At 40.5% G+C, this 18,067-nt stretch overlaps 1 protein-coding gene across 1 annotated transcript in view; it reads right to left on the bottom strand.

Annotated features, from left to right (window-relative positions):
• Nucleotides 1-18,067, bottom strand: part of PDE1C (phosphodiesterase 1C) — a 554,160-nt gene that overhangs the window by 389,392 nt on the left and 146,701 nt on the right.

The raw sequence follows: 18,067 nt of genomic DNA, 5'->3' as shown, positions 1-18,067 counted from the left end.
TTTTTTTTAGATTCCATATATATGTGTTAGCATACAGTATTTCTTTTTCTCTTTCTGACTTACTCCACTGTATGACAGACTGTAGGTCCATCTACCTCACTACAAATAACTCAATTTCGTTTCTTTTTATGGCTGAGTAATATTCCATTGTATATATGTGCCACATCTTCTTTATCCATCCATCTGTCGATAGACACTTAGGTTGCTTCCATGTCTTGGCTATTATAAATAGTGCTGCAGTGAACATTGTGGTACATGACTCTTTTTGAATTATGGTTTTCTCAGGGTATATGGGTCGTCTAATGTATACTTACTTGCTTACCAAATTCAGTATATTAGTGAACATGTGACATAATACTTCAGTAACAGGAAAACAAATTATTTTTCATTTGTTAAAATATGATAGTAGCTCTCAAGTTTCTTTTTATCAAGGCATTACATTAGTAGCGATTTATCAAAAGAAAAAAACACTAATAAACTCACTCTTGCTTTTTCAATTGCCTTGCTGTTAAATAGTCTTCCTCAGATTCAAAGCTTTTTGCATTTAATCTCTTCAAGTCACTCCACATTAACTTGAAATAACACAAAAACAGTCTTGTAATAGTATAACTTCTTTACTGCTTTCGTTCAAAGACCCTAAGTTGTTTTAATGGGCTTATATTTTTTTTCTTCATCTCCTAAGTTAAGACAAATAATCTTCCCAATGACTCTGTTATCTCAGTTCAGGATTAAAATACAGCACACATTGTTCCAATATAATTAAGCCTAAAGTTCTCTTATATGGTACTTTACAAAGTTAGAGAATTATAAAATTGTGATTCTGAGCTTCCAAGCTTTTTCTTCCCTGTTACCTGGAAACAACATACCTCATACAATAATAATGAAAGAATATTTCCAATACACAAGTCCAAAAACGAAGCTGACCACTTACTTAGATTAAATAGTTTTAATATAGATTTCTCTTTCTGGTTGTTGTTTGTTCTTATTTTCAGAAAATAGTGCTAATATGTGCAAATAGGAAAGGCAGAGCCTACAGGAACAGTTTTTCACTCACGTTCAAAACAACTCTTTCTCTCTCTCATTACAGAAGCTACGTATCTATCTATCTTCCAAAGGAAAAATACCACAGTTTTTTCCTGAAAGAAATGCGAACTAACAATTCTCTATTACAAAGTACAGAAGCTAAGTAACTAAGACCAGGAAAGTACATTGCAAACTTGGTCAAAATATGAATATTAATTAAGGATTTCTTCCTCTCCTCCCTTTTTCTCCTCTCCTCTCTTCCTTTCTTTCTCTCTTCCTCCCTTCCCTGTGGTATTCTGGGGAAAAGTACCTGAGTAGGAGTTAGAATACTTGGGTATTACTGTCCTAATATGGCCATTATTCGTATCTGTAATCTCAGCATAATGAATTTCCCTCATTAGACCCCCTGTTCCTGAGCTGCGAAATGATCACAGTCCTTTACTTCCCTAACTACTTATGACCAAACTCCTCTGGCCCTGCAGCATTCACCAACAACCTAACCAGTAGAAAGCAGATTCCCTTGTGCCTCTCTCTCCTTCTTGATCAACTCTGGTGCAAGAGATAATGAAGTACTTAGATGGCATCGCCATGAATATTATTGATATATTGCAGAAAAGGAGAGAAGCAAGACCCTGAAAAATGACAGCCTCTCTGCCCTTACTGCCTCCCAACGGGGCAAGTGATGACAAGAAGTACAAGAGAACCTCCTGAGCTCATCTCTGCCCAGCCCCCATCATACTAATAATGGTAATAAGTGCCATTATTACTGCAAACTCTTTTGGGGCATTTTGGATCCTAATCCCTGCTTCATGTTCTTAGTTTCTTCAAGTTGAGGGGGTCAGGATAAAGCTATGTGAATCAAGACTGCCACATTCCACCACAGGGTGCTGGAATTTTCCCACTGGTTATGGACCTCTTCTTCATGGTTTCTCTGCATGGATCTGAACACAAGCTTTTCCCTCGGTGTCTGAGGAGTTTTACTTGTCCTTCAAATGTCACAACTCAAGCATCTCCTATCAAAATGCTCCCTGAACCCTTCATACTCATTCTCAAAGTGACAGGCCCTGGCACATACCCTGTATAGAGCATTTTATCATGCTGGATGGCACTGACTGTTTTGAACTTCTGACTCTACTAGTCTTATAACATAAGGTACGTACATAATCACCCCTGTATACTCAGGATCTGGCCCAGGATCCAACTCTCAGTAAGGGTACTAATTTGTTGGTTAGATGATTGGTTCACTGGACGGATGAATGGAAAATTTTAAATCCTTAAATGTTTAGAAAGAAGCAAATGCTCTGTCATTGGTACATCAGAGCCAAGCCTTGGGCTCCCATGAATGAATTAGTGACCCTTAGGAGCCCTAATGAAGCCACCTCATTAGTCAATGAGATCTATTTAAACCTAATTCACTCAATCTCTGCCTTAGGATAATTTGCTTGAATTGAATTTCAAACTGATCTGATAACATTACTGATGATAAGATACCTTACTGGGTCTATCTTCTCTTCCTCCTGATTGCCAGTGCCCTAGTTCAGCTTCTCCTTGTATCACTCTAGACCACAGACATTACCTTCTTTCCTTGCCAGACATTGTTCTAGATAGTGAAGACACAGCAGTGACCAAGATAGACAAGGACCCTAACTTCATTAAGTTTACAGTAGGGGAAGACAGACAAAGAAGATTCGGTGAATTTGAAGATAGATGTCATAGAAATCACCTAATCTGAAGAACAAGGAAAAAAATTAAAAGAGCCTAGGGACTTGTGGGAAATTTCAAAAGGTCCATCATAAAGGTAGTTGGAATCCCAGGAGAAGAGAAAGAAATTGGGTCAGAAAAAATATAATAGAAAAAATGGCCCAAACTTCCCAAATTTAGTAAAAAAACAAAAATGTACAGACTGAAGAGCACATTCAAGAAAACCATACCTAGGCTCATAATAGTCTAAGTGTTGAAACAAAAGATAAAGACTTGGGACAGATAAAATCAGCACAGGTAAGCCTAGAGAATAAGCTGAAGATTAAGCCCTAAGATCATCTGAGATGGAGAGGTCAAATAGAGGATGAAGAGCTGGCAAAGAAGACTGAGAAAAAAATGGCCAATGAGGTATTTTTTAAAAACCAGGAGAATGTGGTGGTCACATTAGCCAAGAGAAAGAGTGTTTTAAGAAGAAGGAATTGGTTAATTCCTTTGGCATGGACCAAATGAGATGAAGACAGACAAGCTGCAATCAGATTTGGCAACATGGGAATCAGTAGGAACCTAAACAAGAGCAGTCCCAACGAAGGGATAGAGAGAAAAGTGCAACAGGAAGAGGTTGAAGAAAGAAAGGAAGGCAAAGAAGAGAGGTAAGGACTTCCATCCTTCACTCTGATGATAGAGAACTCCTTCTAAATGCAAAACATTATGCCTTGCTCCCAAGCAAAACCATTCAGTGACCTGCATACAGAGATCTAAAGTCTTCCCCCAAAAGAGTTCACAGCAGATTAAGAGTCTTAAGTGTTGCTTCCCAACATGCCAAGCTAGAAGGAAGACTAAAGCATCAAGGGAAATGTGACACAACAGAGAAAATTACATTGCCAGAACTCCTCTCATAGCGAATCCCGTAGGTTGTTGGAAATACTTTGAAAAAGACCTTTTGGGGTAGTGATGGTGAGAAGTGAGACCTCTCAGAGTAAATTTTGAAGGAAGCACAGATAGCCCTCTATGGTCAACTCTGCTAACTTAACCTTAATTCATTCATCCGTTTTTGCTTCCTCTGTGCCCAGAAGTGTCTAGCACATAGTAAACGCCCAATAAATATTTGTTGAAAGAATGAATTGATTCAAAGTGCTCAATGTTACTTCTCTCTTGGTTTTACCTCTCATCAAAGGACTCTTTCTGATAAAAATGATTATTTAGTTACAAAGAGAGAGGGGCCAAAACAAGCATGTATCAATAACAGCAGACCAAAGTTGCTGAAATGTTGATCCATGTTGAGGAGGCTTTAGCTCAGTTCTTTGTTACCAGGATAAATCTATACTGCATCATTCACAATATATACAAATATCAAATCATTATGTTGTACACCTGAAACAAGCATAAAATTATATTTCAATTTAAAAAATCTCTACTGCATCATAATTAAACAGAGGAAGTGTCTGAGCCTCAGAGAATCTAAAATGTCTGCCTCCTTTTCCAAAAAGTTGCCTAGTTGCCTTCATGTGAAAAGGCATGCAGAGTTCACTTGTTTAATTGGAAGTAGTTTGGTGTTTATTTAGCAGTCCTTAGTAGAAAAAGAAGGAAGCAATTACACCCAAGAGGCTTTTTTTAAACTCAGTAGTTATAAAGCATTGCAATTTCTTTATGTAGTTCACCCCTACTCACAGAGTCATGTATTCATTCATCCATTCATCCATTTTATTACTGTTTATAGTAATCTATGATGGGGCATGACAATATCACAGTGTTTTTACAGAGTAAGGGTCTGGTTCAATAAAGACCCTGCAAGATACAGAACACAATATGTATTATGAAGAGAAGTTTGCTTCCAGAAACCAGCTTTCCTGCTGCAAGCAAAGATGCACAGCAAGTAATCCACAGCAATCTAAAAATAAACCGGGCTTCCCTGGTGGCGCAGTGGTTGAGAGTCCGCCTGCCGATGCAGGGGACACGGGTTCGTGCCCCGGTCCGGGAAAATCCCACGTGCCGCGGAGCGGCTGGGCACGTGAGCCATGGCCGCTGAGCCTGCGCGTCCGGAGCCTGTGCTCCGCAACGGGAGAGGCCACAGCAGTGAGAGGCCCGTGTACCATAAAAAATAAATAAATAAATAAATAAATAAATAAATAAATAAATAAATAAATAAATAAAATAAAATAAAATAAAAATAAACCAAGATCCACCTCCAGCCCCAGCACTTTCCATCTTCACTCCCCATTAGGAAAAATGTCAGCATCACCTGGTTCTTCAAGGGCTGTACAACTGCAGCATCCTTAGAGCCCATGCTCCATTTTCTGGACAACACAATTAAATTAATCCCTGTCACATGCTTTGCTTGGGTGCCACCATTATTAAAAAGCAACGTGGAGACTCCCTGGAAAAAAGCTGATTAGCAACCACAGTTAAATAAAGGTCCTAAAATTGAATAATCAACCACGTTAGGGATGGATTCATTGCCAGCTGTTGTATCTCCTCTGTCCACTGGATAAGAAACAGAAGGGGAGGTGACAAAGGATGTTCATCATCAGATTAAATAATGAAAAGATCCAATAACCATTTTCCACTTCAATATTTGTTATCCAGTTCACTCGACCTATTATTCAAGTTTTGCCTACATCAGTTGAAACAGTGTTTCCTCTCTGGAAACAATATTAACAGAGAACACATTAGAGAAAAAAAGACATGTCAGTCCATTCAATTCACCATCTCCTACTCCTACCCTCCATTCTCTTTGACATTATCCCAGCATGTACACAGAAATGGCTACTTATGGTGAATAAGAGGCTTGCATCAACCCATAAGTGTTTACATCTCTGACTGAAAAAGGAAATTCTATTATAATCTATGTACCTCTATATAATTATAATTCAGCATACCTTTCATGTCAAGGTCCCCAAGTTCTTTCGTGATTATTTATGAAGTGAGTCCCTTTATTTCGTATTTCACGACTTCCTATGAGAGTTTAGCATGGCCATGTGTCAATTATCTCCGGCAAAGGGGAAAGGTACAAAGTATAGAAAAGAACAAAGAAAGCAGCCACAGATATGAATAGCACCAAATTTTGAATCAGAAGTTCTGTGTTCAAATTCTAATTTTATAACCTTTTGAAACACATGCTGTGTGTGTTTGTGTGTGTGTGTGTGTGTGTGTGTGTGTATTCAGTGTGTGTTTTATTAAGCCAAATTCAAATAAAATTAAATAAAATTAAAAAACATTAACCCCAACTAATGTACCACATTACACAATAGTAATTTAGTCTCTTTTCTTGTATGAAAATGAGGATAATGCAATAACTTACAGGAAGATTAAATGAAATAAAAAATGTGAAAGGGAGATGCCTATATAAGGTACTGTTAATAATAATACCAGTATATAGTTAAATCAACAGATGGTCCAAACTCCTTATTTGAACCAATGTTCTCTCACCAAACCTCCACCCAAGACACTGACAAGCTGTAATTTTTCACTATTTGAATTCAATACACTCTCCTTTCCCCATCTTCTGGTTGATGAAGATGTTAACAGCTGGGAAATGTAGAGTACTGGGCAGACCAAGACAAGAGAGAAAATAATAAGGTCAGAAATTATCACTCCCAGAATATGCAAGAATTGAGGTTTGTAGGAATAAATGAGTAAGCACAAAAGAAATTAAATACTAATTAATTAAAACTCATATTGCAGATTTAGGCACATTGAGAATCATTAATTCTACTTCACATGGATCAGTTGACAGTTTATGGTAAGAATTTCTAAACGTTGACCCATAAATTATTTTTGTTTTTTTCCAACCAATCAATACACCCATTAAATTATTAAATCTGTACATAGACATTGGTAATCCTGAGTCTGTTCTTCAGAATTTTAAAACTGGAACTGTCTGGAGGATAACCTATAGCAGTGGTGTCCAGAAGAACTTTATGCAATGATGAAAATGTTATATAATCGGCATTGTTTAATACAGTACCTACTAGCCACATGTGGCTATTGAGCACTTGAAATGTGCCTAGCACAACCGAGGAACTGAACTTGTAACTTTATTTAACTTCAATTAATTTTGATGTAAATAATCACCTCAAGATATAACCCCAGGGTTGGTTCACCAGAAGCCATTCATCCATGCTTCAGGGACAGACTCCTGTATACTGGTGGGAGTTCAAGAAAAGGAAGTAATCATTCTTTAGACATGTTTTAAAGAGATTCCTTCAAACTCTGACATTCTACCATATTAAAGAGTGAACCAATTTAAAGGGGAGGAAGAGATATCTACATTTTAATCATTCAGGTCAATGTCCATCCTCATGAATTACCGCAATAACCTTGTTTGCTGAACCTGCAAAAGTTTTGACATATTCAGATGCTCCTCCTTTTTTTTTTTTTTTCCGGTACGCGGGCCTCTCACTGTAGTGGCCTCTCCCGTTGCAGAGCACAGGCTCTGGACGCGCAGGCTCATCGGCCATGGCTCACGGGCCTAGCCGCCCCGCGGCATGTGGGATCTTCCTGGACCGGGGCACGAACCCATGTCCCCTGCATCGGCAGGCGAACTCTCAACCACTGGGCCACCAGGGAAGCCCGCTCCTCCTTCTTAACAGTATTCATATTTTTTTTCAGGTATCAGGGAGGCTGGACCAGCGTTTGCCTCAGGATGGATCCTGATTGGTCTAACCAATTACAGTGTATCAGGAGTGGATCCTGACTGGTCTAAACCAATTATGGTGACCCATGATTTAGACACAAATCTGTGGTGTAATTCTCGTCAATGAGATGTGAAGAGAAGTCAACTAGGAAAGGAAGAATGGGGATGGGTTGCTTTTGAAAAATGGTGTCCTCACCCTTAAGAAAGACACTGGGCGGGGCTTCCCTGGTGGCGCAGTGGTTGCGAGTCCGCCTGCCGATGCAGGGGACACGGGTTCATGCCCCAGTCCGGGAGGATCCCACATGCCGCGGAGCGGCTGGGCCCGTGAGCCATGGCCGCTGAGCCTGCGCGTCCGGAGCCTGTGCTCTGCAACGGGAGAGGCCACTACAGTGAGAGGCCCGCGTACCACCAAAAAAAAAAAAAAAAAAAGAAAGACACTGGGAGAGATACCTCATCTTCCTCTGGCGTATCATCTACGAACGTGATGCCTGGAAGTCAGCAGCCATGTTATGACTGTGAGGAGAGCTACTCTGAAGACTAACCCATCCTGCTGAGGACAACAGAGCAGAAAAATGGAAAGAACCTGGACTTTTGATAACAATGTTGAGCCTCTGAAACAACCAATCTTGGAGTAAAACAACTATTCCTCTATTTATGTGAAATAACATAAATATTCTTTTGATTCTTTTGCCCATTTTCAGTTGGATTTTCTGTTATTTGCACCAAAAGCATTCTGATGCAGCTGCCATCTATCAAATACCAGGTAGGTACATAACAGGTATTTCCTCATTTAATCCTTGCATCAACTATCCTAAGAAAATTTCAGTAACTCCACTTTGCAGCTGAGAAATCTGAGGCTCAAGAGAGATAAAGTTGCAAAGGTTACTTGACTAATATAAGTGGCAGTGTCAAGATTGAAACTCAGTTGCCATACGATCCTGCAATCACACTCCTGGGCATATATCCGAAGAAAACTCTCATTCGAAAAGATACATGCACCCCAATGTTCGTTGCAGCATTATTTACAATAGCCAAGACATGGAAGCAACCTAAATGTCCAATGACAGATGAATGGATAAAGACGGTGTGGTACATATATATACAACGGAATACTACTCAGCCATAACAAAGAATGAAATAATGCCATCCGCAGCAACATGGATGGACCTAGAGATTATCATACTAAGTGGAGTGAGTCAGAAAGAGAAAGACAAATACCGTATGATATCACTTGTATGTGGAATCTAAAACATGACACAAAGGAACTTATCTACTAAATAGAAACAGATGCACAGACATAGAGAACAGACTTGTGGTTGTCAAGGGGGAGGAGGGTGAGGGAGGGATGGACTGGGAGTTTGGGATTAGCAGATGCAAACTATTACATATAGAATGGATAAACAACAAGGTCCTACTGTATAGCACAGGGAACTATATCCAACATCCTGTGATAAACCATAATGGAAAAGAATATGAAAAAGAATGTCTATGTATAACTGAATCACTTTGCTGTACAGCAGAAATCAACACAACATTGTAAATCAACTATACTTCAGTAAAATAATTTTTTTTAAAAAGATTGAAACTTGGGTGTGCCTGACGCCAAAACCCACATTCTTCTTTCCTCTTCCAGCTCCTGCCTCTCAGAACTGTATGTCCCAATGAGCACGTGAATTAGCAGGTACGTCTTAAGGTGGCCTGGTTCCTGCACTCAGCTGCATTACTTTTCACATCATCTGTAGATTCTCACATGTAGAATAAAGTGATCCATCTAGATGATCTCACCCAACTATGATTATAAATGGAAAACAATTAGAGCTGTGATTTATTTCAATTTTTATTTCAAAAGCATTCTCTTCACACTTTTCCTGACAGCTGAGAAAGGGGGCTTTGAAGCGAGAAACTCCACCTCCCATCAAACATTCTAAGGTTCCTCTCTGACATCCCTGATGCTCTTAGCTAGCTAGGGAGGGCATGATTGTGGCTGTTACAGCAGCAACATGCACACTCTTGCCCACTTCCCTTACCCACCAACAGAACACCTCAGCACCTTAGCCTGCCACAAAGAACAGGAGCAGTTTTGGAAAGCTTAGGCACCTCACCACTTCACCCAAGAGTGAGCGTGTGTATTCATGAGTAATGGAGGTAGTGATGAGTCAAGCAGCGTTTTGCAGTCATTAGCTGACTCCAAGGTGTGCTACTTCACAGAAGGGTTAGATGCTAATAGGTTCATTTGCTCGCTTTGTTTTGATTCCTCAGGATGGACTCTTCCTCTTACCTATGGGATAAGAATTTGCAAGGCTCTTCATTTAGTTGTCAGAGAGATAGTTTTTGAGGCCATGATTTATGTCTGCCATTGAGGCACAAATCTATTTATAGGGGCTTTGAAAGCATTTAAGTGGGGAAGCATAAAGAATTGGATGCTCCAAATAACATTAAGTAGATATTCTCCCTTTCAGGAAGTGGAGCTTAATCCCATTCCCCCTTGAGCTGGACTTAGTGAGTAGTAGCCAGTGAATAAGGGTATGGAAAGAAGAAAACAGTAACATTACAGTAGAGAAATTTAGCATACACTACCTTAAACAAGTGATCAAGTTTATTATAATGAGTGATATCATGTGGATATCATTTATCCCTGGATATGATGTGATGGGGACAGAACTTCACCTCTGTGGTCTTCCTCCCAAGAACCCAGACTAATCATATGAAAAATATCAAATAAACCCACATTGAGGGACATTCTACACAATATCTGACCAGTTTGCTCAAAATGTCAAAGTCATCCAAAACAAAGAAAGACTGAGAAACTATTACTGACTAGATGAGACTTAAGGAGACATGAAAACCAAATGCAATGTGTTACCCTGAATGGGATCCTGCAACAGAAAAAGGACATTGGTGGAAAAATTGACACAATCCAAATAAAGTTTGGAATTCAGTTAATAGCACTGTACTAATGTTAGTTTCTTAGTTTTGACAAAAGTACCGCATAAATATAAGAAGTTAACGTTAGGGGAAACTGGGTGAGGGGTATATGGAGATGCTCCATCATCTTTGCAACTTTTCTGAAAATCTAAAACTATTCCCAAATAAAAGGTTTATTTAACACCTCCTCCACCAAAAAAAAAAAAAAAAAAAAAAAAAAAAGAATAGAAGGAATTGGAGTGGAGTGGTTACCATCTTTTCTACTTGCCCAAGAACACAAACATATCCATTCCTGACTCTGTGTATACTTATACCTTCTGCAATTGGCTTTTGGGTGAGAATTAAAGTAGGTTAAGAGAAGGCAAAGAGAATAGGAAAAATTTAGATAATAAGGAGGAAAAATGTAGACAGAAGAAGGAGGAGGAGAAGAGGGAGGAGAAGTGGGGAGAAGGTATAAAGTGAAGGCACTAAAGGTTTTATCCCTGCTCAGAAGGAAGAAAGCAAAATAAAGTAGCAAAAGATAATGTGTGCAGTGCTGCCCGTACACAGGTCCTCATGGGTGTCAATTTCACTGTCACCTTATATGTTTTGGCACTTTGTTCAGAAATGCCAAAGGGTGCAGAAATGATGAGACAAATTTCTCCAGTAGGAAGCTGGAATTGACTCACCGATTCCATTTCCTCTTCCAGGGTTCACACAGAAACTGCATTCCCCAGCCACCCTTGCTTTTAGACTGGTACCATAAGACTCAGTTCTGGCCAGCGGCATGTAGATGGAAATAACATGTGCCACTTCCCAGTCTGGCCTCTAAAACATCTCACACCATCCACCATCCTCTCTCTCTTTCTCTCCTGCTCTCTAGACAGAACGTTGGAAGCTAAGGTCTCTGAGATGGTAAAGCCACATTATGGAAGATGCCCAGATTCCTGAGTTTCTGAGTTGGAGGTGGCCAGAGAGAAGAGATGTTCAAGCTGCATACGATGGTGGCCAAGTGAGAAATACAGTTTTATTGTGTTAAAGCCTCTGAGATTTGAGGCTTGTCTTGTTTATTACGGTGGCAAGCCTATCCTAATACAGAATGTATATACAAATGACCCTAATGACTAAAACATTCTAGGGCAGTTCCAAATGCAGAAAAAGGGAGTGGGTGGCATTCATCTGTGGCATCAAAGGATGACAGCTATTGGTCTTGCAGAGTTGGGAATTGAATATTCCAGGTGGAGAGATCTCCCTAAGAGAACTACCAAAACAGAAAACAGCAGGGCATGGTCAACAGTCAGGACTGGCATATGGTTCACTTTAGCTGGAACACTACAGGGAAGAATGGGAGTCCTGGAAAATGCGCCTGTAAAAGAAAGTTCAGGCCCTACCATAGCAAGTCGTAAGTGATGCTTTAAAGAGATATCTTAGGGACTTAAAGCTTGCAAGCAACGGTGTGACACGGGCAGATTTACAGGATCATTCTGACCCAACATACAGGATGAACTATGTGTGAAAGAAGGTGGGCAAGGAGCCCAGTGAGAAGACTTCTGCAGTAGTCCAGTGTTCAGGGACGGCCTGAACCAGGGAATATGAAAAGGAAAGAGTCCTGAGAGACATTCCAGAGTTGACATCCCATCAGCTGGTAGGAGTTATTCAGCTGTGCAGGACACAGTATCACTGACGGTGACTCGGTTACTGAATGATCTCTTTTTTCAAGCTTATATTTAAATTGCTTAAAATTAAATAAAATTAAAAATTCAGTTCCTCACTGGCACTAGCCACATGTAGGAAATGGCCACCATACTGGACAGTACAGCTATCTATACTACTAGATTATAAACTCCTCAATGGTTTACAGGGCCTTATTCACCACTGTATGCCCAGCATTCAGGTCATTGCACTGCACATAGTAGTTACTCAATAAATGTTTGTTGAATAAATGAATGCATGAATGGTTCCTCTTAGTATCGCCCACAGTATCGAGCAGAACACTTTCCATGTATGACAATAATTGTGCCTGTTACTTATATAACACTACACGGTTTACTAAGGTCATCATCTATTCATCTTCATGAATACCCACAGAGAGAGATATTATTTCCACATCTTAGGCAGAAAACAAAACTAGAACAAGTTTAGTCTCTGTGTGTAAGGTCACTTAATAAAGGGCAGAGCCAAATTTTGAACCTACATTTTCTGACTCCCAATTAACACTCCTTCAAATTCACTGGCAGCTGCTCTTCAGTGATCAGCAGACGTATGTAGAATTGAATTAAACACTTCAGAGTGCACAAAGAATGCTCAGTACAGCTGCGAAAGGATTCTCTCCAATGTCCTGTATCAATAGATAATATGAATATCAAAATTACATAGATCTTTTGCGTCAAATAGCGGAAGATACGGTTGCTTGACAAAAGTCAAGTCAAAATATTTTAAGACCAAAGAGATTACAGTTAATACCTGTTTGATAAGAAAATGCCAAGTGAAGGAGAGTTAGAACAGTATCTAAAGAAGAACATCAAAGGCATTAACAGCTGGAGCACCTCTTATCTCAGACCACACTGTGCTTCTGGGGAGTTCCACAAATCTGCCTGGGGTATGAGAATCTAACCCAAGTAAATGATCCTAAATCTACAACAATCTATTTACACAAAGATGTCCTTCACAGCATTGTTTATATTACATTTGCAAAACACTGGAAAATTTTCAAATATCAGCAAATAACTTTACTAAACTACAGTACATCCACTAAGTGACTAAATTTAAGAGTTTCTGATGCTCATAAAAGTTTAAACATGGAGAAATGTTGGGTGGGTCATAATGTTAAATTTTAGAACATGATACTGTGAGATTAAAGAGAAGTTAAACATATTCATAGAGGAAATCAAATTTTAGCAATCTGCAAAGAAAGAATAATGGGTAACATTTTCCCTTTTCCTTTTTCTATGAGCATGTATCACATTTATAATAGAAACATATTTTTTAAAAAAAAAAGCTTCCTTTAAACAAACAGGTAAACACATTTCAATACCCCCTTGTCCATCCCTCACCATGGATAATGAAGCCCAAGTAAAGGAAAAGCTTCTTCTACTTTTTGTTTAGAAAATGGGCTTCCACTTGTAACCAAGGAGATAATCCTTTTCTCTAAATTGTTGGTCTAAGCTACTGAGTCAAGAACTATCACCACCCTTTGGAAGGATGTGACAACTGCAGGGCCACAGTCTAACTTGATGCCCAAGGTCACACAGCTCTGCAGAACTGAGTCCAGCCCACAGACGCACTCAACTTTCACAGCAGAGCTGCTCATATTCCCGAAGAACTCTGGCTGGCTTCCAGCAGATACACTTCCCACTGGGCCACAACAGTGTGGGGCTGCCTTACACACTTGGTTGATCACCTCACAGCTCTGGGAGATGTTGTTCACACTATTTTAAGAGAATCAGCCACATTGAGTTCTCAGTGATAAAGAGACTGGGATACGAAATGCCCTTGCAGCAAGCCAAAAGCTGGCAAAGACCACTCCCAAACCTCCTAGGCTTCCCTCCGGCCTTGACCATGAAATAGACCATCCTTCTTCCGAGTTTGGTAGGATATCCCAAGGATGAGCAAGGGCTAATATGCAGAAGGACCCCTGCCAAGAAGACAAAGTCTCACATCTTGCTGATGGGCTTCCAGAGGGACAGGCAGAACCATTCAAACTCAGCTGAGGGGTTAAGCATAGTTCAGTGATTAATCACTTGGATTCTGGAGACAGACAGAACAGAGGTTCAAAACCCAGCTCCAACACTTGAGAGCTAAGTGATCTTGGACAAGTTATTCAACTACATTTCAGTATTCCCATCTGTCAAATGAGCGTGCTAGTGGTACCTATCCCAAAAGATTATTATAAGGATTAAAGGAACATTTAGAATAGGGCCAGGCCCTTAGTAAGAACCATGAAAGGGTCCTTCATTTGCTATATTGGTTGACCACCTCCTAGTACCAGGACCATTTGCAGTTCACCGAGCACTGTGCTGAGCTTTACATACTGTATTGTTTTTAATCCTCACAATAGCCCCAAAGCATAAGTATGATTATTTCTGTTCTACACATGAGGAAACTAGTGCTGGCAGTGGTGGGGGGGGGGTGCAAGGGGGTTGGGATTAAGCAGCTTGGCCGGGTCACGTATGACAGAGGCCCCATTCAAACCCAGGTCTCTTGGGATCCAAAAACAAAAGGTCTTCCCAGGTGAGGCCCAGACTCAGAGTAAACGTATTTAGGAGAAATAAGTACATTTCTCTATCATACTTACTTGTTAAGGTTTGCTTACTCTGTTAAGTGTTCTCTCTTTGGTGTGGGTTCTGCTCCTTCCTGCGTATGTCATCCACACCAGATTTTCTCTTCCTTCTCCTGACTCCTGTTTCTCACCCCAGGATGAATTAGAGCTCACAGCAAAGGCCCCAGGGCTTGGGTGAATTAAGGACACTGAGGCACTAGGAAAGATTGCTAATCCTCTCCCTGAGGATGGGGAAAGACGCCTTGCCCAAATTCAACTCCTCTCCCTGTCCTGCATCCCCTGCCCCAGCTACTAACCCCACCATGATCTGCCATGGTAATAGCAGCAACAGTGTACTTGATTTTCCATGGTACTGGGCATTTTCTAAGCACTTTCATGTACAATCATCTCCTTTGATCTCACAATGATCCCAATGGGTTGAAAGGGAAAATATTTATCCCTGTTGTACAGATGATAAAACTGAGGTACCGGGAGTTAACAACGTGCCTGATATATGGCTAGAGAAGGCCCCAGGTTTCCTGCCACCTACGGTGCTCTTTCCAAAGCACTGAAGGTTCTGAAGCTTTTCTTGAATCACAGAGTCTCGTGACAATCTGTTGAAAGGTTCAGATTCCCTGAAAAATGAATATGTAACCCTAGGCCCCCTTTGAGGCATTCCCAGACCCCCTGAAGTCATCCACTAGTGCCTGACCCCAGGTTAAGAGCCTGCACTACACTTAACACCCATCCATACTAACCCAAGGGAGAAAAACTGAACATCAGGAGCCACAGGGAGGTGCCAAGGCCTTGGTCAGGATAGAATCCTCAAGAAAAAAATCCTCCACATTGTTTTGCTTTAGTCAGTGTGGGACAGGGGAGTGAAGGATTCTCTTGTACCTTCAAAGAATGCCTGGTAACTCTAAGTTTCAGAAATGCCTTTCTGGGGTAAACACCCAGTGACCACAGGACCTAAAATTTTCAGGGCAGAAAAGCTAGGTTTTAGTCCAACGGTTTCTTTGATGTTGGATTAGAATAAAAACGGTCACTTTGGAGGGCCTCTTTGAGTCCAGACTTGAGGAAGTCCTTAGCTCCCTGCCATGTACTAGAGCGCTGAACTCTACGAGGACAGGGACCACACCTATTTTGTTTCCATGTTAAACCTAATGCCTACTACAGTGCCTGGAGTTCGACAATGGTTATCATGAATGAATGATCCCTAAGAAGATCCCACATCCACGCCTGGCCTGATTCCCTTACTTTTCAAAACTTGCTCTTTTCTAAGCCACCTCCTCTACATGGCACATCTGACCACATTCCCTGATTGTACTTCCTCTGTGCCATGGACACGGTTCAGTGGTGTTTCTGCCAGGTAACTGCTGCTATTTAATGATGAATGCAGAGATCAGAGAGGAACATTTGGGGATCATGTGGAATAAAAAAGCAATCCTATAAATGTAAATTGTTACCCTATAAACATGGATTATTATTCACAGAGAGGAAGATGTATAAAATACTGAAGGACAAAGCAGAGCAGTTCAGGGTTTTTTTCTATACTTTTTCTATTAACTTTGAAAATTAGCTCTTTTGCATTCCACGTGATATCTAAAATGAAGTTAAAACAACAATATGTCCAGGCAGGGAATGTATCAGGAAAGCCTCTCCCCCAAAAAGATTCATATATTTACTTTCATTCTTAAAAATCATTATAAATGTATAAAATCCTTAAAACAGTTCTCAGTCCTACTCATAATCAATAGTTATTTCCTAAGCAATAAATCTTCCTTCAAACCAAATAGTCTCTGTAAACACAATAGTATTTCTCAGTAATCACATTTGGGCAAAGTCCCAAACCATCTATTTTTAAGTGGGAATAAGCCCTATCCTCACAAGTAGCATGACAGAGAACTCCCCAGGATGAAGGTGTTCCATGCATGAGACGCTCCAGTTCCCTCCACTCCATGCCTATTTACTGCCCAGGACAAATTTCCTAGAATATGTGGAGCAGATAGTTTCTTGCATCTCTTCCCAACTCCACATTCTGTGACTTCACATTGGTAACTTGAAATTGGCCATGGTGGGAATATTTCCACTACAGAAATTGGCAAAAGCCAACGTCCATCAACAGTTGAATGGATAAACAAATCATGGTATAGCCACACAACAGAATACTACTCAGCAATTAATGGAAAGGATCTACTGATAAATGCAAAAACATGTAGAACTCTTAAAATAGTTAGACTAAGTGAAAAACGCCAGCTTTTTTTTAAAGGGATACATACTGTATGATTCCAGTTATACAAAAATTTAGAAAATGCAAAGTAATTAATATAATCTATAGCAACAGAAAGCAAATCAGTGGTTGCCTGGGGATCTACTGGGGATAGTATGGAGGGGCTGGAAGGAGGAGTTACAAAGAGTGCAAGGAAATTTTGAGAGTGATGGATGTGTTCATTACCTTGATTATGGTGACAGTTTCACGCATGTATACAAATGCCAAATGTATTTGAATATGTGCAGTCTTTTTCTATGTCAATTAAATCTTAATAAAACTTTGTAAAAATGCTCTTCTCTGTTTATTCCTATAACAGCATTTATTTTTGTTGTATTTAATATTAACCATATAAAGCAACTAATATTTTAATAAATAAAACAAAGGCTACTGCACAGTACAGTAATTTTTTAAAGACTCAATTTCTTTTTTTAATTAATTAGTTTATTAATTTATTTACTTATGGCTGCGTTGGGTCTTCGCTGCTGCGCACGGGCTTTCTCTAGTTGCGGCGAGCGGGGGCTACTCTTCGTTGCGGTGCGCGGGCCTCTCATTGCGGTGGCTTCTCTTGTTGCGGAGCACAGGCTCTGGGCGTGCGGGCTTCAGTAGTTGTGGCACACAGGCTCAGTAGTTGTGGCTCGTGAGCTCTAGAGCACAGGCTCAGTAGTTGTGGCGCACGGGCTTAGTTGCTCCGCGGCATGTGGGATCTTCCCGGACCAGGGCTCAAACCCGTGTCCCCTGCACTGGCAGGCGGATTCTTAACCACTGCACCACCAGGGAAGTCCCAATTATTGATTTACTTATATTTCTTCCACGAAACTCTAGGTTCCTTGTGGGCAAGAAGTTTTCTGAAGTCTATCCGAGGCAGATATTTTCTCCTCTCCTTTGCCTCCAACTCCTCCCCCCAGAAACAATTTATGACTCTATTTCTGTGCCCTGTTTCCAGATTGGGGGGTGGGGTGGAGTGGGGTGGAAAGTACACAGGCTTTGGGGCCAAAATGGTGCAGGTTTACCTCCTGGTTCTGCTCTTTCTCAGTTGTGTGCCCTTGGGCAAGTCACTTAATTCTTCTGAACCTTACTTTGTTCATACATAAAAGAGGGATGATACTGACATCTACCAGTAGCAGATCAAAAAGGGACTATACTATTCTCGTGAGCAGTATGTCAGCAAAATACACAAAAATCATCAGCACTGGCACTATACAGCTTTAAGAAAGGACAAGCTTGGGCTTCCCTGGTGGCGCAGTGGTTGAGAGTCCGCCTGCCGATGCAGGGGACG

Source organism: Physeter macrocephalus, chromosome 5 (assembly GCF_002837175.3).
Source record: "Physeter macrocephalus isolate SW-GA chromosome 5, ASM283717v5, whole genome shotgun sequence".
NCBI classification, from domain to species: Eukaryota; Metazoa; Chordata; class Mammalia; order Artiodactyla; family Physeteridae; genus Physeter; species Physeter macrocephalus.
Note: the sequence above shows the minus strand (reverse complement) of the source record. Positions and strands in the feature narration are given on the sequence as shown.